Raw genomic sequence first — 24,971 nt, forward strand, 5'->3', positions numbered from 1 at the left:
AAAGGCCAAAAGGAACTAATCTGGAGTTCTGAGTAGAGGGTGTGCCAAACTTTTCGCAAAACCGCAGAATACTTTTTAAGGTACGGGCGGTCAATCTTCCCGAATGCTGTGTTCAGTGCATTGCGATCAGTAAGGCGGCCGACACGGCTTCCTATGGATAAAGGTTTTATGCCTATAGGGGTCTCCCAATATATACTCGACGGTACGTGGGAGCACAATCCGTACGGGCGCTATCGTCTCTCAGAGGAATCACCCAACCATCAGCGAGATCGACAGTCACCAGGTTTTACGACGCCGGAACACGTCTCTAGCCTAGACCTCTATGTTGTGCGTTATGTTACAAAGCGTTGTTAAGTTCATTCAATTTATTTTAGGTTGATCTTTTTTAGAAGTTTGCCTTTTTGGATCACCACGAGATGTATGATACAATTCCTAAATGCAGTCTAAAGATGATAAGCAAGCTTTTATATCTTTTCAACAATGAAAATCCTAGCTACAAGGGGAAAAGAAAGACACCATATTTTCTCAAAGAGCATAGAGCACACAGTAATGCACTTTTCCCTAAATCAACATACAATCTGTCAAAATGCAAATGCACATATGCATGTATTTGTTTTCACTTTCTTAATATTGATGCCTAAAAAGAAAGTTGTTGTACAAATTTGAATTCGATTTTAAGTGAAAAACACAAACAAGTTCCTTTTTCGAAATCAAAAAGACGATTACGACACTTTATGATTTACTTGTTTCGACACTTGAAATGCATAAATTCAAACCAAAAGACAAAAGTAAAAGCTAAATCAACTGTGAACAGCAAACAAACTCACTCTTGAGATCAAAACGACACTTACGACAGGTCTAGATCTAAGGGCGACAGTATGACTAGTTTACTTTTGTAATGGGAAACTGAAAATGATGTAACAAATACACAAAGAAAAAATACAGTTTCTTTATACAACCGAGGCGGAATTGAGGCAAAGAAAAGGGGTTTCAGATAGGTACACTGACTGATAACAAGCTGCAAAAACAGAGAGAAAACTGAGCCAAAAGAAACAGAGAACCACAGCTGCACAAGGCAAAGACTGATCAGCGCACCCTCAGCACAGAGAAACTAAACTTCAGTGCAGGTAGCCTTCACGGGACCTGTGTTGAAATGCAGAACCTCTTCACAGAGTCTGCGTTGAAGCAGAAACGAGAGTTGTTTCTGGGTTCTCGGTCACGGTTTGCAGTTTAATCTACGGTTTTTGGCCGGATAAAAGCTATCAATTAGGTACAATTAGAAGGATGATTTAAAGGAGGACTAAGATCTATCACAAAGGGCTGTTAGAGCACTTGTGGATCAGCTGTTCAGATCATAAACAGGCCCAGCGAATGGACTAGAGTAGCAGATCTCTACTTTGCATTTGTAAATGGCAAATGCAGTTCGATTCGACACTCTTGAGTTTATGAAATGAATAGCAATAGAAACACAAATAAGCTAACAAGATACTCTCCCCAGTTGAGTCGCCAATTTGTTGTTGGGAAAAGTATCCAATTTGGAATGCCCGTATTCCACTCTAAGGTGTGATAGTGCCTTAGCAACAAACAAGGAAAACTATCTGAGTATTCTTCTTTATGAGATGTAAATAGAGAAAGAAGGATGTAACTAATCGGTGTCTTCTGCTAGTTTGTCGATCCAATCACTCTCTCTTTTGTTCGATTCCCGCTGCCTACTCTTTCACTGGTCCAGCTTCACCTAGTTCCTGCAAGATCACAAGAGAGGAAAACTACACAAAAGACATGGATTTACATTCATAACTAGTTTAGGATCAGATATAAACTAAATATGCAAATATAACAAAACATCATTGATATACAATCATATAGGAGAAACTCAAATAGCTTTATTGATATGATAATAAAGTCCAAGAGGAGATACAACCAAATGAGTCCCAATCCAACACCTACCTCCCAGCAAAGGAATCCCTTCCTCTCCTCCAACAAAGCATAAATCACCCAATGTACTAATCTCAATCTCAAACCAACAGCAATTCTCTGCATAGTACAAAATTCCAGCCTCCTGAACCTCTGGGTGAGAGATCCAAATATAGATGTAAGCAGAGAGGATGAGTGAGCTTATGTTTTGACTTGTGGCTTCTCTCTGTCAGTTCTTGCTTCCACTTGGAGGTTGAGAACCTCTTACTCATCACTTGGTCGAATTCATTGAGGCAAGTGTCATTGAGGAATATTCTGGAAGCTTCCAGGGTCTTTCCACCTCGTTGAATGAGCTTGCCATTTGTCATTTCCCGCTCAGAGCACCCTAGTAGTGCTTCCACCTGCGTTGCAGTGCACCTAGCCAGTGTAGCCTCTGCATTTCAACGCAGGCAGCTAGTGGAGCCTCTGAATTAATCCTGAATTGACTGTGTCTTAGTTGTTTTTGGTGGAGAACTTCTGGGAGAAGCTATCATTAGTTGAACGTGTTCCTTTGGGGGTAGGAACAACTCATTTAGGGACTTTGGATCCCTTGGATTATGGACATTTCATGCTCAATGCGGTAAGGCATAAAAATGTCTATAATAGATGGGTAAGGTGGTTTTCCCTCTCGAAGCTCTCAATGGTTTTGATTGGTGTTTTTATGAGACCCCAAATTCCTGCTTGGAATATTGCAGGAGGTGACTGGCTAAAAGAAATATTTGGTTCAATCATGTTTATGACTCGGTGATATTGAAGTCATAAACGTAGTGAGATTTTTCTATGTTTAATCAAATCCATGTTCTCTTACTTTTGTACTTATTTATATGTTAATTTAATGGTTGTTATCTTATTTTTATTTTATTGGTTTTACGTTGGTTATAAGTGGTTGATGTCATGGTTATTTCATGTATTTACTTGTAATTCTTAAAATAATGGATGGAAGACCTAATTGATGTCATAAAATTTTGAGGGACAAGGTGGTGATACTTCTTGTCATGTCTCATAAGAGTTTTCAATCATTCATGCTATGTCGTGTATCCTACAACTATAGATTACATTAACTTCAAGTGTTTGGCATAATTTCAGTGTTGGTTGGGGATGGTGAGGCCTAGCCTTAGAGTTGGTTTTTGGATTATTAGTCTTCTCATCATGTGTTTAATGGATTTCAAAAGTCAAAACTAGTTTTTTGGGGTGGCCTAAACTTTGGGCTTGAAAATTGCCTTGAATCCTAGAAACTAGGACATGTATGCTAGAAATAGTCCCTAGACACATGCATGTAGGCTTGCTAGAGCATCCATATCTCTATAAAGAGTCAATAAGGACAATTCATGCTAATCCTTTTAGCAAATATATCTTCATAATATAATTCCACATACATTATAAAGCTACAATCCATACCCATATATTAATACAACCTAGAAAGACATCATCAAATAGAGGTATTTTTTTAATTAAAGAATTGTCCAAAACATTAATTTTATATTGTTAGCCTTATTTTCAATCTTATATAAATATATAACCAATTGTCTTGAATAATTTATCATGACACTAATGACTATCTTCAAAAACAAATAATATTTGATTATATGATTGGTCATACCACTGGAAAACTTATTGTTCAAACAAGTCAAATGAATATTGTATATTATAATTTGATATTTTTGTAATTTTATTACATTATTAAAAAAACAATTTGATATTTTTGTAATTTTATTACATTATTAAAAAAACAATTCAATTATTTTCTTAGACGGTGTAGAAACGATGTGTTAATATGCTAGTCCACAATTTCTAATTACACATTAAAAAAATTTGATTCCTTTGAACTCATTTATATATCCATACTAATACTACTTCAAAAATATATAAATATTTCCATACTAATATTATTACAAAAACATTTAAATAAATATTTACTATTAAAACAAATAAAATTTTATATGATATATTATAATTTATTAATTCTCTTACAATTTCATTATATTATTAAAAAAAACATTTCAATTATTTGCAAAACAAATTATTAATCAAATTCAGAAAATTTTATATGATATGTTACAATTTGTTAATTCTTTTACAATTTCATTACATCATTAAAAGATATTTCAATTACTTGATAAAACAAATTATTAAATCAAATTCAGAATTTTCGAAACTTCACATTTCAACTTTCAAAAGTGAAATCTCATCGGCATCTTCTAAATCAGAACTATTCAACACTTCGAAACCATAATTTTTAACACCATCATCCTTATTGAATATCCACCACGCATACCTTGCAGAGAGACCGGAATTGAATCCCATAGATTGTACAACAACAAGCAGTATATCGTGCACATTTATATCCCAACACTTTATCTTAGCACTTAGATATTCACTTCCAGGATATTCAGATTCAGAAGCCTTGCGTTTGAGTTTTGCGAGTCTTGGGAGTTGAAGTTTAAAAGGATCAACTTGTTGAGTGTGCTCACTTTTCCGGCATTCAATTTGCCTCCATCCAACTGTCAAGTCGTCCATTGCGTAAATATTTCCAATGGGATAGTTACCCATAGCGTTAATATTATCCATAGCGTTAATATTAATCTTATCAAGAGTATAGTAATATTCTGGGACGTGAGATATTGCATAGAGTGTCCCTGACTTGGAGGATATCATACATCTCCCTCTATCTTCCATAACCAGTTTACTGCGTCCGTGCAACACAGAATGTCTGGGGAAAAAACCCTTGAAACTACGAGCAAAAGCTGTGTTCTCATCGCCTCCAATCACCCACATGTTCCTCTGAAAATCGAAGTGCGCAGGAACTACCCAGTCCATAATATTTACTATATACAACTTTCCTTTCCATGGGACGGCTGTATGATAGCGTGTGAACCACGTTGGATACTGTGGGAGAAGTGACCATCTTTCAGTGTTTACGTCTAACGACAACATTGATGTACCACGTACATGGTGCAACAACACTATCAGCCGATCCCCTACTACTACGTTCATAATCGGTTTCAAAAAAGTATGTGGGAGTTGTTGAATTATTGCGGCAGTATCCAATGCCCGGAAACCCCTATCGGAATTAAGCTCTGCATTGAGAATGTAACAAAAGGGACCCTCCCAATCAAACTTATTCCACCAAATAATTTTATGTCCGATCACTTGTACAAAGGTTCTTGAGAGGAATCGATCTTCTTCTGTCGGCGACGTATGCGGAATAGTTAAAGACGTGAACTTATGTGGAGGGAAGGGTGACAACCTCTTGTCGCGGATGGCGCACTCGATAAATTTCATTTCACTAACGTCACCGTACTCGATCAAACGGAACAGAAGACTGCATTTTTTTGGCGACGGAGGGCTGCTTCAACCAAATGTCGAAGTCTATTTGCAATAAATCCGGGCCTGGCGTTCGCAATGATGCTCCTTAGACGCCCATCAAGAACTGGAATAATTCGATGGCTTATGAGATCATCGTTCATAAGATTGAAACTTTCCATGGCCGTTGAACTTCCACTAATTTGTCGAAATCTTGGAGGCAGCAGATCCAAAATCTCTTCCGACTCGTGGTCGTCTTCTTTCGCATTGTGGATGTTAGAGGTTTCCATGTTATCACTTATAAGTTATCCCTTGTCCTTGTCGTAAAAAGAATCTCCAATCTGATTGCGAGCGATTAGTATGAAATATATCAAAAATCACCAATATATCTTCTATAGGGTTTTAATATTTGTATCAAGCGGGTCCAGGTCCGTTAAGAAGAACGTGTCGGTTCATGTAACACACCACATGGTGTGCCTTTGCCGGACAAGTCCTTTTAAATTGTGTGCGTTATTTAGTTTAAGTATTAGTTTTTGATATGTGATTTTCTCTATTGACATTATAAATTTGAAGTGGGTTGATATGGTGTAAAGGGAATGCAAACGCAAATCCTGCTTTGCAGGTTTGAGATGTTGCAATTTCTCATCACTGCTCCTGAATTCGCAAGCTAATATTGTGTTATTTTTATGTGACTTCAATTCTAAACAGATCGTCTTACGGAAAGGGCTCCGCTCGGTGATTTCAACGAGAGGCCGATTTTCTCCTCAGTGAAGATTGGAGGTTGGTAATCCTTCGGATTATATATATCTCCAAAACAAAACCACGGTTGGACGGATTTCCCAAATCCTGAGATTGAATGACTCTTCCTCTAAAACAAAACCACGTTCTACGGATTTTCCATGGCAGTTAATATATACCATGAAACAATGTTACGATAGCTTGGTGTTAGGGGTTCCGATGCATTAATGATCTTTTCTTCATGACTTATTCATGACAAATTCTTGTAGACAAAAACGATTTGTCAAAAGAGGGATTCCGATGGGTTTTTTCTAGTCTCCTCCTCCTTTTGATGATCTTCGCAGAGCGTAAATTGTTGTATTAAGCCGTGCTATTATTTTGAATATATGATCATCGCTTGGGTGCATGCATTGGAGCAGGGTATACATGCCTCCAAATTTCAACAACAAAAACTATCCAGGAAGATGGTTTCATGTGCTTGTTCATGAGAGAGTTGATCATATTATCCTTTACGAATTCCCCCTTTCTTTGTAACTTTTTCTTTCTTGATCATATTGTCCCTTCTGAATTCTCTTTTTGTTTGTAATTTTTTATGCCTTAGTGGATTTTTCTGGTTTTATCTATTTCCATGAATGCTTAGATTTTACTATACCTTTCTTATATCTAGGCTTATTACTTATCAATTTACTCATTAGGAGCATATCCTTGGCACTCCTTCTAACTTGAGCTACATATGCCTTAGTAGAAATAGTATCTTTGCAACCATACCCACAAAGTTAAGTTGCCTCAAGAAATTCATGGTGGTTATTGGTTGATGTAACATTTTTCTTATAGGTAATTCTCCATTTGAGCTCAAGAAGGTAAGGTTGGAAATTTCAGGTCTCTCAAACTACTCTCATTTTGGGGTCATTCCATAGATATTGGTAACATGTTGAGTTTTAGAACAAACAGTGTTTAGGCCTATTTCCTAAGAAATTGGTAACAAGTGAAATTTAAAAAAATTACGTGTAACTACTTTGCTGGGGAACATTCCCAATAACATATCTAAAATATTGTAGCCTCTCAATGTGCTATAGTTTTCCAACCATCCATTTCAGTCCCCTATTCCTAAAAGCAAGGGAAATCTTAGCTAGTGAACAACTCCACTGAACTATGAATTTTGAATATAAAAAATGCACAAATCTTAGAACTTTGATTCTCTCCAATTTCTTAATCAACACTATTTTAAATATAGAGCTTACCTATATTATCATTGTTTGTAAATAAAAAATAGCTTGGTAGATCTCTAACTCTTTGGTTACAACAAAGGGATGAAACTAACTCTATTTTGTTGACTAAAAGCTATTATACTCCTCCCATTCCTCTAGAGTTAGGAAATTCTATCTCTATAAGTAATACGAGCCTTAACAACAATTAATTTAATATGATACATTCCTAGGGAGATTTGAAATGCCAAATCTCTTAGTGAGATTAAAAATACCTTCCTATAGGGGGCATTAGAAACAACTTCATCAACTACAAGAACATCATAAAACATATAGTAACAAAAAATATGGTAACTCACAAAATTCATTATCATGTAGGGGGACATCCATTGATTGTTTTGGATGCAGATACAAACAACTTGGCATTCCCAAACCTTCAAACATTATGGAATTCAAGCACCTTTATGGAGTTGGAGTTACATGCACACAATGTTTTTCTTAATGGAAGTCTTCCTTCCCATATAAATGAGGTAAGTTCATTGCTATCATTAATTCTTAGTGGTGAGGAATTCTTTGAAAACTTTCCAATGCATTAGTCTCATCACTCTTAATTTGGGAAATATTCATGTCATTGGATTAATTGCCAAAGATTTTGAAGATCACCCACAAAATTAGATATGAGGATTTATCCCTTCCCAAATATCATCATATTCCCAATAGATTGCAATATCTTATTCAAGATTTGTGTAGTATCATGCACTCTTTGATATGACATGGAATCTACTTTGAGGGCCCATTATAAATGAAATTGCAAATTTCATTTTGGTTGTAGATTTTGGTTTTAGCAATAATAGGTTTACAAGTGACCACATAAATTTAATGCTTGAAAAATTTGACTACACTAGATCTCTCCCTTACTACCCCATTGCATAGATTCCAATAGGGCTTGAAGAGTTTTTGAATATTTAAAGGATGCACTCGAATTAAATTAGTCTACTAGCCAAATTCCTACTACTTTAGGAGGTATTAGTAGGTTGGTGAAGTTGTACTTTATTAGCAATAAACATAAAAAGTCATCAACTTGCTGGTTGGATTCCTACAAATTTTTGGAATTTAATGAGCATAACTCATCTTGATGTGGGTAACAATAAGATTGAAAGTGATTATCCACTCTTTGTCAAACATCAAAAATATTTTTTCCCTATATGTGTAGCATGATAAGCCTTTTGGAAATGTCTATGGGTTGTTTTTTTTTGTTTGTAAACTTGGTAGTACTTTATCTCTTTATATTAACTCACCAAAATCAAGTTTTTCCAATTGTTCCACGTGGCTTCAACCTAACCTTACAAAACCAGGTTGGCCACTTGTAAGTGTTAAAAGTTGTCCAAAATTTGTATAAGTCTTTCTCTATCAACCTAACAACATTGTCTATTTTACACTTGTATGTGTTGAAAGTTGTCCAAAATTTGTATAAGTCTTTCTCTATCAACCTAACAACATTGTCTATTTTATCTATACTGAAAATCAAATAAAAGCTAATTGTAATAAAATAGAAACAAAATTTATCTAGATTGTTGTTATACTAGTTCGAGGAATGGGCTTCAGGATCCCCACATCTCACTTCTCTTCATATATTTGTTTAATCCTTTAGAGTGATAGGTTGTTTAAGTATGCTTGTATCTGAATTGTTTCTATCTCCTTCAGAAGCTCTCCTCTAATGGGATCTTTCTCTTTGGTGTCCTCATGTGCCTCGCGACCTTTGTTTTATCCGTGTTCTTTGTTGAGAGTCATGGCCCTTGCCACAACATTCTTCATGACCCAGTATTGCGCAATCATTTGTCTGAAGAGGGTGTGCAGTTCGTCAGTGTTGCCAGGTCTTGAACCATGTCTTCCCATTCCTCCATGGGAATATCTTGGTTGGTAATACTGTCATTTAATTGCCATTGCCATTCTTAAGCTGCTATTTGGGCTCTGACCTTAGGTGGGTTCCCTGCCATATAAGCATCAATGAGGGTCTTCATATGCTCTCGTCCAGTCTTTCTCCCTCCCTTGCATTGTTCTCTGCTAGAGCTTCCCACCTGCCCTCCTTTCACTTGTACCTTTATTGCTCTTCTTAGTCACTTATTTTCTGTCTCTTCTCATTCTTGCATTGTCGCAGTTACCATTGCTTTCTCCTAGTTCGCTTTCCTTTGTGTTCTTGCTTGCCTTCACACTCAACCCAGATTATGATTAAACCTAAAATATTACCATGAGAAGTATATAACACCCAATCTATCTTACATTTAGTTGAGCCATGCTTGGTATCTCGCTATCATTCCCCTCAGCTTCCCCCCCACCATCTCTTGGTTTTTCTCTTTGCTCACCCTCAATTCTTTTTTTCTGAGGTTAGTCTCTCCTTGTAGACCTTCACACAAAAGGTTTGCCATAGAAAACCTATCAGGAAGACCACTACAGGGGGCTCCTTGTTTTGGACATTGCTAGGTATTTTTACCATAGAAAACCTACCTGGACAACTATAGGGGAGGACCATGTCCATGTTATGGACTGCACAAGGTAATTTCATTCCATTCTTGCTCCTCTCTAGTTTTTTTACTCTAATTGAACCTCTGGTTTTCCTCTCAGTTTTAGTCACGAAATTCCAGGTAGGTTTCTCAGAGGCCACGTTATCCATTTCCTTATCTCCTCAGGTCTCCATGGTGGATTCCTCCCTATTCGGAGCCTGAGGAGCCACCTCACCGGAGTGGAATTCCTCAGACCTTCTCCCTTACCAGACCTTCTCCCTTACCACGTTCGCTCTTCTCTCGCCAGCCTTCCTCCATCTCTTTGTACACCTTCTTCAGGCCAGAATTTTGACTTTTGCTTCTCTCACTCTTTCATCCTCACTCTCTACCCAGGTGGTTTTCCAAGAGATATTGGTTTCAACTCTTTCAGGGTCTAGACCTTTCCGAGTCTCTTTCCCAAATACTATTGAATTCGAAATAACTATAATTCTGTGGTTTAGGAAATGGAGAGAAACATACTGTCTACAAGAGTTGCCGGAGCTACTCCCGCCGTCTATGTTGTCGTCTTGCATTGGCCACCTTTCTCTACTCCTACTCTCGCCCTCACATTCAACATGCAACTAACATCTATCTCTTTGCCCTTTTGTTTTACCTCCCTTTCCCTGATTCCTTTCAACGCACCTACCACCTGTCCTTCTAATTTACTTGCCACCCTTTTCCTCATTCATCCACCTCAGAATGACGGCCCTCAATCCCTTCCCACTCTCACTCCCATTAACTCCCTCGTGCCCATGACTACTCGTGCCACGAGTCCTTCTCCATTATCATGCCACTCGCTGGCATCTTTCTGCCTGCTCTCCCTTTGGCTCCCATGCCTTCCTCTCTGCCTTCCTTTCTTGGCTTCACCTACCTCCTCTCGGGCCTTGCTCCATCCCTGCCCTGTCCTTCCACCTTCCCTTGCTATTGTCCTCTTCCTCCACATCCGAAAGAGATATCTATCCTTGTGCTTGTGTGGATGATATATGTAATCTCCACTTCCCATAGCCGCTGACCCACCTCCTCTTCTATGCCACACCCTCGTCGGGGGCTCTCCTTGTGCTCCCTGTCTTTTTCTAGTATTTACACTAGTTTCTTCATTTCCTCCATTGGTGATAACTCTTCTTCTTTTATATCTATGTTTCTACCTACCTCGTCACATCCCCAATTTTCGAGATTTTCCTCTGCCACGTTGCCCATCCTTCGGACCTATGTTGGGATAATGTATCCTATCTGTCATATTAGCTTGTTAAGCTCTTGGACCAGCCATGCAGTCCTCGAGCTTTGCCTGATTAATTCTCACTATGTTCCTTGATGTAGCGTCTTCAGCATTTCTATTTCCATTTTCAAGTCTCCTTCTAACTATAGTCTTTGGAATCATTCTCTTATTGCAATTTTCAATCTCGTTTTCAGAGCATGAAGCTCTGCTTCATTGTTTGTCTCATTGCTATAGTCCATAGTGTAAACTCTAAGTGTTTTCCCATTATCATCTCTAAATAATCCTCCCGTACTTGTCGCACCAGGGTTCCCTTTTGTACCTCCATCAAAATTAAGTTTGATAAATTATTTCTGAGGCCATTTATAGCAATTTGCAGACTTTGCATTAGGGGTATGGTGCTTTGACGAGGATGTGTTTAGCATAGTAGGTTTCAAGTTTGGACCTTTCATTATTCTTTCTTCCCATGGATTGCTTTTCCAATCCTCCTCATATCATTCCTCTGCCAGTACTGTCTATCTTATGTTGTGGATTATCTGATTCAATTTTCCTACTTCATGTTGGCTTGTGGGGGCCTGACCTAGGTTCAGAGTTGATTAGCCAATCAAATTTGTGTAATATTAGCCCTTTTGGCAACAGTCTACAGAGCATGGACTCAGGTCTCACCCAAAGTAGTATGGAGAGGTGCTCGGACCAGGTTTCCGCAACCTTGAGATGTATGATCGGTTGATGAAATCAAACTGAGAGTTTCTTCACGCCTATTACTTTGCACACTTCCCTGACCTTCGTGCCCTGATGTACTTGCCTTCACGTAGCCCTAACTGGGGCCAAGGGGCCGTCGCGCCGCTGAAGAAGTGCTCTGCATTGTTACACCCGAGATCTTACTTATTGTTTTAGCACAGTTAGTTATCTTCGCATAACAAATGTCTTATATTATAATTATTGATTCGACGCATTCATAAGAGCTCGCACAGTAAATAAAAACTAAACATGCTATTCATATCAATAATGTATACATAGGAAAAGTTACACAAAAATATGGTAAAATTTCTCTTTATAAATCTTTCCAACAATTACGGACTCAACCCGCCCTACACACTCAGCTGCAGGGGTCTACGCACTCACCTGCAGAGCCTTCTCTTACTCTACGACCCAAAAATATGATCTACACTCAACTCAATCACCTGGACTTGTCATCCTTCATCTCCTATCTTCTACTACTATCTTTTACTTAGAGCCTCGCTCTATTTATACAATCGCATGGTCCGCGGACCATAGGCAGATCTTACAAGTCAACATTACATTACAAAAACAAGGGCAGAAAACCCTGTGACTATATTATGACTTCGCGCTATATGCCGACAAATCGCAGAGCCTTTACAATGGACTTAGTCAAAACATGGGCTTTAAGCCCCAAAACATGCCTTAGGGGATCCCGCGCCCAACAGGCCCCTAACACAAACGTCATGACTCGACCTCAAGTCACTCTGTTGGTGCGGAGATCTTTGTGGGGAGTCCCTGCAACTCTGCTCAAATAGATGCAAGCTCGACAGCACACTGAGCGGCTGCCTATTGAATCTCCTGTACACGTTGTTCCAAGACCACGGAGTCAGAACTGCTTCCCTGGATCTATTCATGTGTCACCTCCATTTGTGTGACCTTGCCTTCAATTTTTGCTATAATGATGGAGGCCTTGTCGATCCAAGGCTAAATGCGTGCCTTCAAGATTGCTTCTTTGTGTCGTGCTGCGTCCACTTGCTCTTTCAGTTCTTTGGCCTGTTGCATTTGCATGAACCTCTAAGTAAGGGCCACCTTCTGCGCGATCCCTTTCATGTTGTCATATTGCTATTGGAGCTCATGTGCCTCTGTCTCTAGGCACTGCATGTTAGGGTGCTCCTATAGATTGGTGAGGACCTCGAAGGATTCTTCCAATACCGTGGTGCACTCCCTCACTTCACTGCTAATCTCTTCCATCCTTGATGTAATAGTGTTGGTACACTATTCTCTGACTTCTGGAGGAGTGCATGGCTGTACCTTCAGCCGCAACTCTACTATCTGGAGGTTCAACTCCTGCTGAACCTTATCAATTTCATCTCACACCTCACACACCCTTGCTGTTAATCAGTGGATGCACTCTTCTACAAGTGCATCTGTTGGGATGGGTAGCTCGTGGACCATTTGAAAGGCTTCTTCCACTACCTGTACCATCTACCATTTCTACAACACAACCTCATCACGCTGCAAGCTCAACTTGTCCATGTTAATGTTCTGCTCGTTCAATACTTGCAACACGTGGCTCTCCCATGCCCGCAGTTCTGTAGTCATCCCATCCTACAACACATAGAGCATCTCCCACGGGAGTGCAACCATGTTGATCCTGATACCCTTGATGGCACTAACCATAGGCCTGTCAGCCTCATTTGGTGTGACTAGTGCCCGTTCCGGTAGCACTATTATGTTGGCTTTCAGAGTGTGTAGCATTTTCTCTGTTGTAGCTATCCCTACTGCGAGGCCGGTTGAAACAAGGCCAACCTATAGAGTACACACTTGCCACTCCTGAAGCTACACTCGGAGGGCCCCAACACAATCTAATTCTCTTTCACAAAACTTTGGAGGGCCTTGGTGGTGACGTCACCCACTATTTCAACTATGTCATGCAGATCACCGTCAGCAAGGGTGATTGGCTCGATCAACAGCTTGGATGCTTTCATCTTTTTGAGTGGCCCTGCCCGCTCGCTTGGGCATTGGAACTTCAATAGTGTTGAAACTAGCTGTGTGTCCACACCGCTCTCTTCTTCCTCTATTTCCATTTCATTTTCCTACCCATGTGAAGGCGACTTCTGGCCCTCACGCACCTTCTCTGTTGCCTCCTGTGTTGCTACTGCCTGTGCAGTGTCATGTGCCTATTATGCTTTTGTTGCCATTGCTTCCTTCTTTCTCTTTTTTGCCAACTGCACCATGCGCAGTTTGGTCTCCTCTTTCTTCTTCTGCGGACTAGACTTCTCCATCACAGTGATGTCTAGGCCACGCCACTGTAGCCACCATGTCTCTAGTACATCGAAAATTACATCATCTATGGCTATCAAGGGTAGCTCACTCCATTTTAGTCGAGTCCTTGTGCTCTCTGACATATATGTGGTAGAAGTCTGCTTTAAATTCTGCAAAGGTTTGTAGGCTGTTGTAGATAGTGGGGATAATCATGGCTTGCGGTTAATCCCCATTTTGATGTTAATCTCCATTAACACCCAAAATATCTTTCTATCCTGGATTCGGTGCACATCCTTGGTGGCCCACAGAGAAGCATACTTTGCAACCTCTGCAGATCCCTGTCAACTTGGGGGATCTGGTCATCCTCAGACTATTCTCCCGCTACTAGCACTACGGACGACAGAAGCCATGCATACTGGAATTTTTTTCCTTATTCTTGTGCCTCACGGTAATTCTCCAGGAATTCCCGTCATAAGAAATCACACTAGTTAGACTGGACCCGCTCCACACATTGTTCAGTCAATGCTACTACTAACATAGGTACATTATCCGCGTGGCACTTCTGCATGGCCTTTCCTGCCAGTATCTAGGTCACCACTTTAACTGCTTTGTTGTTGATACTGGATACAACATAACACCTATTCTTCTTTTCCAGTTTATATTTTTCTTTCATGGCCTCCGCGATGGCCATATTACCGCCCTTTTCGTCCAAAATATCACTAGGGTCTACTCCTTTACATGGGAGCCGAGTAATGCGATGGATTAAGTGGTCTATGATGGGGATAGGCTTCGCCAACCATAAGCACCCATCACGAACCAGGCAGAGCAACTACCTGATGATGAAGATTGATATTGGGGTGTGATGGTAGTGCGACACTCTTAGCAGGCTCAACAATCCTGCTTTTTCAACTCCGCTTAACCACCTCTGCGGCTATGATTCTATAACCCCTACCGCGGTGTTTTGTTTGGGCTTCATGAGTTGCACGTTCGCTAGGTGGGGAAATTTCGTGTGGTCAGCAAGATCCCAATATTCAAACATCAAGGTGGGCAATCATCCCAAGTGCGTGCCTTCAAAAATAATATCATCCAGGAGGAGCGAGGTCTACAACGAGCTTTTAGTCTTATCAAGGTCCTTGGGTACACTTGCTTTCCCCTTCCATGGAGGAACGTACATGGGTAGCTTGGTTGGAGGGTGCCCAACCTCAGTTTCTACCTCCATTCCCTCATCCTCGTCTTCTTCAGTTCTGAGGTCTTCTAGGTATTCCTCCTTGTCGGTTTCCACATTAACAACTTTTCCTTTATCCTCTATCATTAATCTAGTGTGCAGCGGATTTCACGGGGACACACACATTGGAATCATCAGCTATTTGTCCTTCTTTGGCCTCAGTGTGCATGGTGGTTTATGGATTTCTTCCACAATCCCAACGCCTTCAGGGGCATCTTCCACAATTAGGGCCTGCCCGGCCTCTTCAGTGGTTCTCTACAATTTCCCTAGCTTCCTTAGATGTTGCCATATTGCTTGTCCAGAAAGCTCTGACTCGCTCAATGAAGGGCTCAATCAACGCTCATCCCAGGGAAAATAGCTATCAGTTCATAATACGTGGGGCATACAATATCTCAATTCACAAATGACCAAGTGTTTTTTGCTAGGTAGCGTCGTGTAATTTATAGTGCCTTCTGAATTTGAATTTGACCATTCCCCCAAATTTGATTTAGTAATTCTCCCTTGGCAGTAGATTTTCGCAAATATTTTCCATAAAGTGCATCTTAAATGCTTGCATCCCACTCCATTTGGTCTTAACTCAAGTATCACATTATGAATAGTGACTCCAATGGTAATCTTCCAGCCAACCTGCGTGGCAGCGCAAGCCCTCTTGCACGGTCGCGAACCTTGTGACACTTTACTCCTGCGTGCAGCTCTAACATCGCACAGCCTCAGGGCACAGTAGTTTATAGTCCCATGCCTTCTTTCAACTACCTGGAGTGCTAAGATTGTATTTTCTACGGCTAGTTAGTCGGCTGTGCCACCTGTGTAATGTGCCAACCAATCCTCCAACAATTTTTCTGGAAAACATCCACCTTTCAGTGTTACCGTCTGTGTCCCGCACGTTCTCATATGCAGTGAGCCACCATAGTTGGTCTGTTTAGTAATATGTTGTTCAATCCAAGGCACTAGGATGATCAAGTCTCAACAATAGTCCCCAAACTTACGAACGTGATCGTGTGTACCCTGTCTTATCACCCTGGTCTTTTTATTGAGAAAATATTCCTTTATCCTGTCCTCAAGAAGTTCATATGTTCTTGGAGCCTAAGAGCATTCTACAGAATGTTTTCCTTAGGTTCCAAGTGTTCTTCTTCAATTTCTTCTAACCATGTAGTCCCCTCTTCTGGGGCACTGCGACCCTTCATGTCCCATGACACTACTATGCAGTGACTAGGCCTGTAGTAGTTCATTGGGAGTACAACGTTTACTCCACAACGCATCCTAGAAGGCGATTGTCCCGTCAGTTTCTTGCACGTCAACCTATAAGCCCATAGGACTATCAGTATGCGCAAGTCCCAATTACTTCGGTGCATGTGACATGCCTTGTTCAATGCTCTGCAAACTTCGCTAAATGCTTCCATATGGATAACCCTCTGCGCGATCATCTATTTTCACTTTTTTGCTTCAATTTTAGGATCTTTATAGAACTTGGTGCCCCCAACACCTACTCATGGACGAGATCCCTCAACGTGAAGTTCACGTGCATCTGCGTAGGTTGTTTTCCATATGCTCGTACCCACCTGGACAGATGCATATGTGGACCATCCCATCGATGGTTTTCATATGTTGATCACACTATAGGCTTCCCAAACAATTTCTCCTACATGTGTGCTAGTCTCCAAAGCTTCCTTGGTGTGTACCCCACCATCTTGCGGCGTAGCGCATAATGCCCAATTCAAAGCCTCGAAGCATTGTTGTTCTGGCACTTCTCTTTCAAATATGTTCATGAAGTCATCTATCTCGCTTATCCCATCATACATGGGTGATACGTAGCAGAGTTATCTTGTCATCATGTTACAGTTAAGCATGGTTACCACGTGTAACCGGTTCTGTCATCATTCTATCTCCTCGTCAGAATTTGATGTATAGGGGCTTTTGCGCTCCCATGAGATTTGACCATTGATGGCTGAATTTACCCAATATTGCTCGTGTGTGGTTATCTTGTAGATGAAATCTAAATCATTGTCATTTTCATAGTCACGCACGGGCTCTATGTAACGTGATCCTTTTGTAGGGTCCAAAGGTACAATTATGCGCAGGGCCTTTTTCTCAAAAATCATCTTGTGCTTCTTCACATTTATCACCCCATTCATGTCAGTGGCCTGATAAATTCCTAAAAGTGTTGGGTAGGGATTGCTGTCATCAACAATCTTTATTACTTTAAAATCTGCCAGCATGCTTGCTCCTTCATTGTCAACGGTGATTCCCTGCAATCTTCCCATATGTGTGATCTTTTGTTGGTTCATCATTCGCAGTTGTATAGGAGACCATTGTAGCATAGGCCTTCCCATACGCTCCCATGTCTCTTTCAGAAGAACGTTCGTACCCAATCATAGGTCTAGAATGACTTGGTTCATCTCATATTCCCCAATCTGTGCAGTCAGTCTCATTTCTCTTCATGTCCTCATTGCATGCTTTACAATCTTCCAAACTATGAATGGTCCTCCTGTTGCGATCCCATCACATCTGTTTATTAGTTCCTGCAGTCCTTTTATAGCCTTTCTATTGCGTAGCAACCTCATGCATGTTTCCAGGAACATTGTGAGCATTGAGGGGTCCATTTACAGCTGCAGTTTGCCTATGCTTCTGTAGGTGGAGGCATCAATGAAACTCTCCCTAGCTTCCATGAAGGTTTCCTTAGCGTGCTCCAAATCAAACTTTGGTTCTTTCGTTCAAGCCTTCTGAACTAAAGTACTTTCCTCAGGTTTCTTACCTTTGTCATCTCTTGTCATAATTCCACTTTGGAGCACAATGTTTATAATAGGGTGTTTCTCATGTAGCTTAGACCTCAACATTTGTAGGTTCTGAGTCGGGGGAGGTTGGAGTGCTCCCTTGTCATGCAACCTTGTTATTAGTGTGGGAAAATCCTCCATATCATGGTCCAACAATGTACAATATAGAAATGATGGACACGTAGGATTCGTACAATCATAGGCATAACGTCGTGTCCCTCCACAATTGTAACATATTAGCTGTCCAAGACCTCTTCTAGGCCCTCCTCCACCTCGACCTCGTCTGTGGCCCTCAAATCGGGTTCACGCCATCCCTGCGTTCTGGTCAAGGGGCCATGTTTCGGCCTGAGCTTTGTAAGTAGGAGTCCTATCCATGATCAACTCATAGCTTATATAGGTGTGCTCATCATGTCCTACTAACCTATAGAAGTTATAGAACAATTGCTGCAAATTTTGTGTGTACTTTTCTAAGAAATGGTAGTTGTTTGTAGCATGCTTTCCCCCTATTTGAAAAATCACACAACATAATACAGGTGTTGCACTAGGTCCTACTTGTGCCTGTGGTGTAAATGGAATTGGTCCTCCTCCCATGAGGTAATTCTTGAACACTGGGTAGTGGTCCTTGTCATGTCCCTTACCCTTACACTTTACGAACCACACTTCTCCACGCACCTCCGGGCGAACTGTTCAGTCTTGTTTTAGACTCTGCATCTCAAGGCATAAGTTTTTCAACTGCGCATGGATCTAATGAACTCATAGGTTAGGATCATGTATTAGGGTCTCATACAGCCTCATTGTGGTCTCTAATGCTTCGGCTTGAGTTGCTAACCTTTGTTGTGATAGCACATTCCTTAGATGTAGTGCCAGTGATACTACAAACCATGTGCGACATTGTCCATCTATCAAAGTCATGTTGGCTTCACGAATCATACATTTCAGCCTTTGATACAACTCCCAAGGAGTCTCGCCTAGTAGCATCATGATTTCTTTGAACCCAATTATCGACTACGCTTCTGACTTCGACCTATTAAATTCTTTAGTTAGCACAGCTTGAACCTCTACAATTCCTGCATTCAGATGGTTGCTTGAGTGCTTAATGTACCAAGTCAGTGCACGATCCTGCAAGGCACTAACTAATGTAGCTTTCTTGATAGCATCATATGTCACTCCCTATGCTTCCCATACAACTTTTACTATGAACCAAAAGTGGTCTGGATGTTCATTCCAACTCCTTTGAACAAAGGTAACATTATCGAGCTTGCCATATTAAAATGTGGTGGTGGTGGAGGTGGTGTGGGTGAGGACGGAGGTGATAATGGCGAAACTAGTGGTGGTGTGGGTGGGGGTGTTATAGGTGAAATCCTTTGCCTTATCAATTTGATTGTGCTGCGTAGAGATACATGCATGAGCTCTTCCTCGGCCCCTCGTGGAGGTGAGATCAAGGGGCTAGTTTCTAGTTCCGTACTTCCTTCGTTTCTATAGATTATTCCACTCTGCATAGCCCCGAACATCAATGTAATCAAATAATCCATTTTTCACATAATAGCATTTTAATCCAAGTGTTTAAAGACTTAACGTACTTACCTTGTGGTCCTTTGAAGAAGCATTTCTCTACCTCGCAGTAGCTGACAGAAGTATCTACTGTGAATTCAGTAATTAATCCCCCTATATTTTCGATCAAGCTAGTGATCAATAACACCCGTGATCTTATCCTCTGATGCTTCCAACCTATGCACCAATTCAGGAATCCATACAATAGGACTGTCTAGTTTGTACCTCCCTTGGCTATCTTCTAGCTTCACGATCAAGTCGTAGAACTCTGTAGGGAAATATGCGAAGAAAATTTCGTGGATATCTGTGTATAGGTTGCAGTTTAACCACCTTTCTTTTGTTCGTCGTAGATTCCTATTCCCGTGGACTACGAACTCGTGGATTTTTCTATTAATCAGGCCTTCGATTTCCTTTTTAGTTAAATTCCAGTGATGCAACATCAGACATCACTATGCGAATTCTGGTCTCGGTAATGGAAAAATTTGTTGTATTGTGGGGGCATAACCCAGGTTTGGAGTTAATTAGCAAAAAAAATCCTTATACTATTGGCCCTTTCAACAACAGTCCATGGAGCGCAGACTTAGGTCTCACCCGAAGTAGTATGGGGGGGTGTTGGAACCAGATTTCTACACCCTTGAGATGTCTGAGCAGTTCACGCGATCCAACTAAGAGTTTCTTTGAGATACTTACTTCGTACACTTCCCTGACCTTCACATCCTCATGTACATGCCCTCGTGCAGCCCTAACCTGGGTCAAGGGGCCTTGGCACTACTAAAGCAATGCTCTACACTGTTATCCCCGAGATCTTACTTATTATTTTGGCACCGTTAGTTATCTTTGCATAACATATGTCTTATATTATAATTATTCATTCAGCACATTCATAAGAGTTCGCGCAGTAAATAAATAGTAAACATGCTATTCGTATCAATAATTCATACACAGGAAAAGTTAAAAAGAAATATGGTAAAACTTCTCTTTATTAATCTTTCCAATGGTTACAGACTCAACCCACCCTACGCACTCTACTGCAGGGGTCCACGCACTCGGCTGCGGACTACTAGGTGTCTGTGCACTCAGCTGCAAATCCTTTTCTTATTAGATGACCCAAACATATGATCTACACTTGACTCAATCTCCTAGACTCGTCATCCTTCATCTTCTATATTCTACTACTATCTTTTACTCAGAGGCTAGCTCTATTTATACAATCCCATGGTCCACGGACGATGGGTAGATCTTACAAGCCAACATTATATTAAAAAAACAAGGGAGGACAACCTTGTGACTATATTATGACTTCGTGCTCCGCGCCCCCAAATCTCGAAGCCTCTACAAGGGACTTGGTCAAAGCTTGGGCTTTAAGCCACAAAACATGCCTTAGGAGATCCTGCACCCAACACTTTAGTTCCTCTTTCTTATTTGCAGATTAGGTTATTTCCTTCCTTCCATATTGCCCACAGGATGAACCCTAATGAAATTCTCTAGGCTCGGTTCGGGATTTTGTTTTGGTAAGGCTTTTCTTACCACTTATCCATTGTTGTATTTAGGTTGTTTGGATTACCATCAATAACTACGAAGAGTTGATTATTGTTTTCCACAGGTTATCACTATATCTCCATGTATTGGTCATGTTCTCCATTGTTTATGCTTGTTCTTTACATAAGTTTCATATCAAGGGTCCTTGTAGCCATTTTTTTTGCAATTGATCCCATGTAAATTGTAAGTGCGTGCCCATTGCGAAGGATCCACATGAAGAAGGTGACCTTCGGCCATGTCTTTTCTTACCATATGCTTTCCCAAATATATCTCTCTTAATGCTTGAGATTTTTTGCTTGTATTTGATAACCCTCTTTAATTGTGAACATCCCTTTAATCCTGTAACCCTATCTTAGTATGTATGGCGCTTCTGCTTTTGCATTTTTATAGGTTGCCATTTCATTTTCATATAACTTCCACTGGTGTTTTTCTGTTGCATCTAGCAAGTCCTGTTTTTGTTTCCACTTTCTCTAGTATTCTCTAGGTTCTATGCTCCAGAATTTTTTAACTGTTTTTCCCCATGTATGTTGGTATATTCATGGACTTCTTCAAGCTCAGGCCTTCTGATTAGTTTTTCTCTTTGTTTCCACGCTTCTTCGGAGAAATTGTCCTTGTAACCTCCTCTTATCTCCCAGAAACTATGGTTGCTGATCAAATTTATATTATCTGATGTTAGGTTCCATATTGATGAACCTTTCTTGTTGTCTTGGAGTCTCAACTTTCCTTCTGTTGATCTAGGCATGTCATCCTTCCTCTTCCATAATTATTTCCGTAGGTCTACCCCTCCCTGGATCCATCTCCACCATAAATTTTCCCCCATGACCTTATTGAGTATATAAGGATCTTGGAGTCCTAGTCCTCCTTCTTTTAGGGGTTTACTGATCTAGTTCCATGATAGGAGAGCCCAATTTTTTCTGTTCTAGGCCCTTGCCATAAAAACATTTTAAAGATGTCTATCATCTTTTGGCATAATATTTCAAGAGTCGCTTGACTAATTAGTTAGTAAATTAGGATAGATTGTAATACTAATCTCAATAATATTATGCAACTTGGCATATTTCTTTGGATTTTTCCCAAAAGGTGTTTCGAGTGTGCCACTCTATTTTGTTGATCATTTAATTAGACTCCTAAGTATTTTGAAGGGAAATTTCCTATTATGGATCCCAATACTCTTGCTAAGAAATATTGTGAGGGTGATGTTTTGTTGATGAAAAATATATCAAACATCTCTTTTTTTATCCCCATCCTTGAAGCACTACTGAAGTCTGTGAGAATATCCATTATTTTCCTGGCTTCCTTGAGCGATGCCCGTCCATACATGATTATTTCATCTACAAATTATTGGTGAGTTAATGGTAGATCATTCCCCCATAGTCTAAGGCCAGTGTACTGTTCACTTCGAAATTTCTCCTTCATGTACCTTCCGAGGCCTTCCACAGACATGATGAAAAGAAGAAGGGGAAAATGGGTCACCTTGCCTGATCCCTCAGGTTGCGTTAAATGCCTCAATCGGTGATCCATGGAGTAGAATTGAAAAAACCAAAGTTGATAACATCGACATTATCCAGCTTGTCCATCTTGCATCAAAGACGAATGCCTTCAATATTCCTTGTAAATAATCCCAATCTAGTTGATCACGTGCTTTTGACAATTCTAATTTAACCAACATTCGTTTGTTTTTGTTTTGTTTTTAATGAATGAATTGCCTCTTGTGCCACCCCTATGCAGTCTGTTATTTGTCTTCCTTTGACAAACCCTATTTGTTCCTAAGATATCAACCCAGGTAGTATAGGTTTTAAATGATTAACCATAATTGTAGCCATAATTTTGTATATGACATTACAAAGTGCTATTGGTTTGAACTATTGCAGTTATTCTGAATGATCTATCTTTGGAATGAGAACCATCAATGTCAATTCAAGGCCAAGTGCATTATTTTTGTGAGCCTGGACTCCTCTGCTAGTTTCATTATTTCTTCACCCATGAATGGCCATGTTGCCTAGAAGAATTCAACTATGAATCCATCTAGCCCCGGTGCTTTGTTTCTCACCATATTCCTAATGAATTCTTCTACCTCTGTTTTATATATTTCTTTTAGTAAGGCCATGCACTAATCTTTGCTCACCAGGTTGGGGATGTGCTGTATGATTTTGTTTTTATTCTCCTCCCTTCTTATGTTTGGTTCCGTTAGAAACCCTTTGAAGTGTTACACTAAAATATTCTCCATGTCTTCATTTTGAGTAAGACGATTGCCTTACTGATCTACTAGGGAAATATCCTATTCTTTTACCTACGATAGATCATTGTTTTGTGAAAAAACCTTGTATTTTGTTCTCCTTCTTTTAACCATTGCATTCTGGATTTCTATTTCCATAGTATTTCTTCTTGTTGTCTCCTTTCCTCCATTTTATTAATCAGGTGCCCTTCCTCCTCTACTATCCCTTCATTTCTTCCTTCGTTGATTATTTTCTACTGTACTTCCTTCATATTTGTTTGGATAAACTCCTGTTCCTTCTGTATGTTACTAAATTAATCCTTATTCCATTTCTTTATTTTTCCTTTTGGATCTTTAAGTCTGAGTTGAAAGGTGTGCATCAGGTTTCTCCCTACTATCTTGCTCTCATTCCACCACTCCTTCATTTTTTCTATGAGGGTCAGTTCTCTTAGCTAAAATTCCACAAACCTAAAAGGTCTGTTTCGGTTTCCTTGTTTCATTTCTACTTCAAGTTTAATAGGCTAGTGGTCCATCCCTAGACATGAAAGAATTGATGCCTCATAGTATACATCTTTCCTAATGAAGTGTTTTGTGGCCAATAATTTGTCAATTCGAGAGGCTACTTGTCTGCTCCCTCCCCTTTTATTATTCCATGTATATTTTCCTTTTCTTGCTGGGATGTCTACCAATTTTAGCTCTTCTTGTAAATCTATGAATTTCTCCATTTATGGCTCTTCTCTTTGAAGTACCCCTTTTTTCTCCTCTATTGTTGTTATTAAGTTGAAGTCCCTTGCTACCAACGACAATTTTTCTTCGTGTAGTTGGCTAAACCACTTTATTTTCTAGAGGAAATTTTCCTTTTCCACTAGAATGTGATGACCGTATACTGCAGAGACTAGGTACCAATTTTTATTTCCTATCGGGCGAAACCACCTCGTGATGATTCTCTTCATACCTATCTATTACTCCACTGCGATCTATGATGGGTTCCACAGTATTGTTATTCCACCCGCGCTACATCTCGCATCTATGGTCATGCATTCATACCTTGGTTTTATTTTACTTGATATTTATTCCATTTTCCCACCTATAATGTTTGTTTCATGTAGCAGCATCAGTTTAGGTTTTTCCTTTCTTAGTCTCTGTTGTGCCCTACAACAACCCCCCATTTCATAACATTTTTATCACAAACAATTAACATATGAAATGGGTCCCTTTTAAAATTTTAATTGGCATTAATGAATTTGTTTGAAAAAGGTATGATAATCAAATGAATTTGTGGATAAAAGCCTTTTTGAACAAATAACAAGCAATTTTTGCTTAAGTCCGAAAAAGCAATCGCAAGATCGCTTGTTACCTTGGTCCTCTCCGATGCGATATCGCTATCGGCCATCGGCGATAGCCAATGCACACACAGAAAAAGCACATGTCTTTTCCCCGATGCGACATAATATCGGTGATCAACTATCGGCGCTGCTTCTTATGAAAAGCGCTTTAAGCCACGACCCGATGCGATATCGCTATCGGTAGTCGGTAGAATCCCATACGTTTTCATAAGACGTTCAGATCTTTTTCCCGATGCGATGTGATATCGCTATCGGTAGTTGGCAAATAATTTGATATACATCTAGGGATTATGTTCGCACGCTAATATGATGCAATGTCGCAATCGGCATTCGCCAAGATCTCTCCCAAACGATAATATCGATCACACCCCCGATGCGATGCGA

Source organism: Pinus tabuliformis, chromosome 3_1 (assembly GCF_031772625.1).
Source record: "Pinus tabuliformis cultivar Carrire ecotype Pingquan chromosome 3_1, CPIR1, whole genome shotgun sequence".
NCBI classification, from domain to species: domain Eukaryota; kingdom Viridiplantae; phylum Streptophyta; class Pinopsida; order Pinales; family Pinaceae; genus Pinus; species Pinus tabuliformis.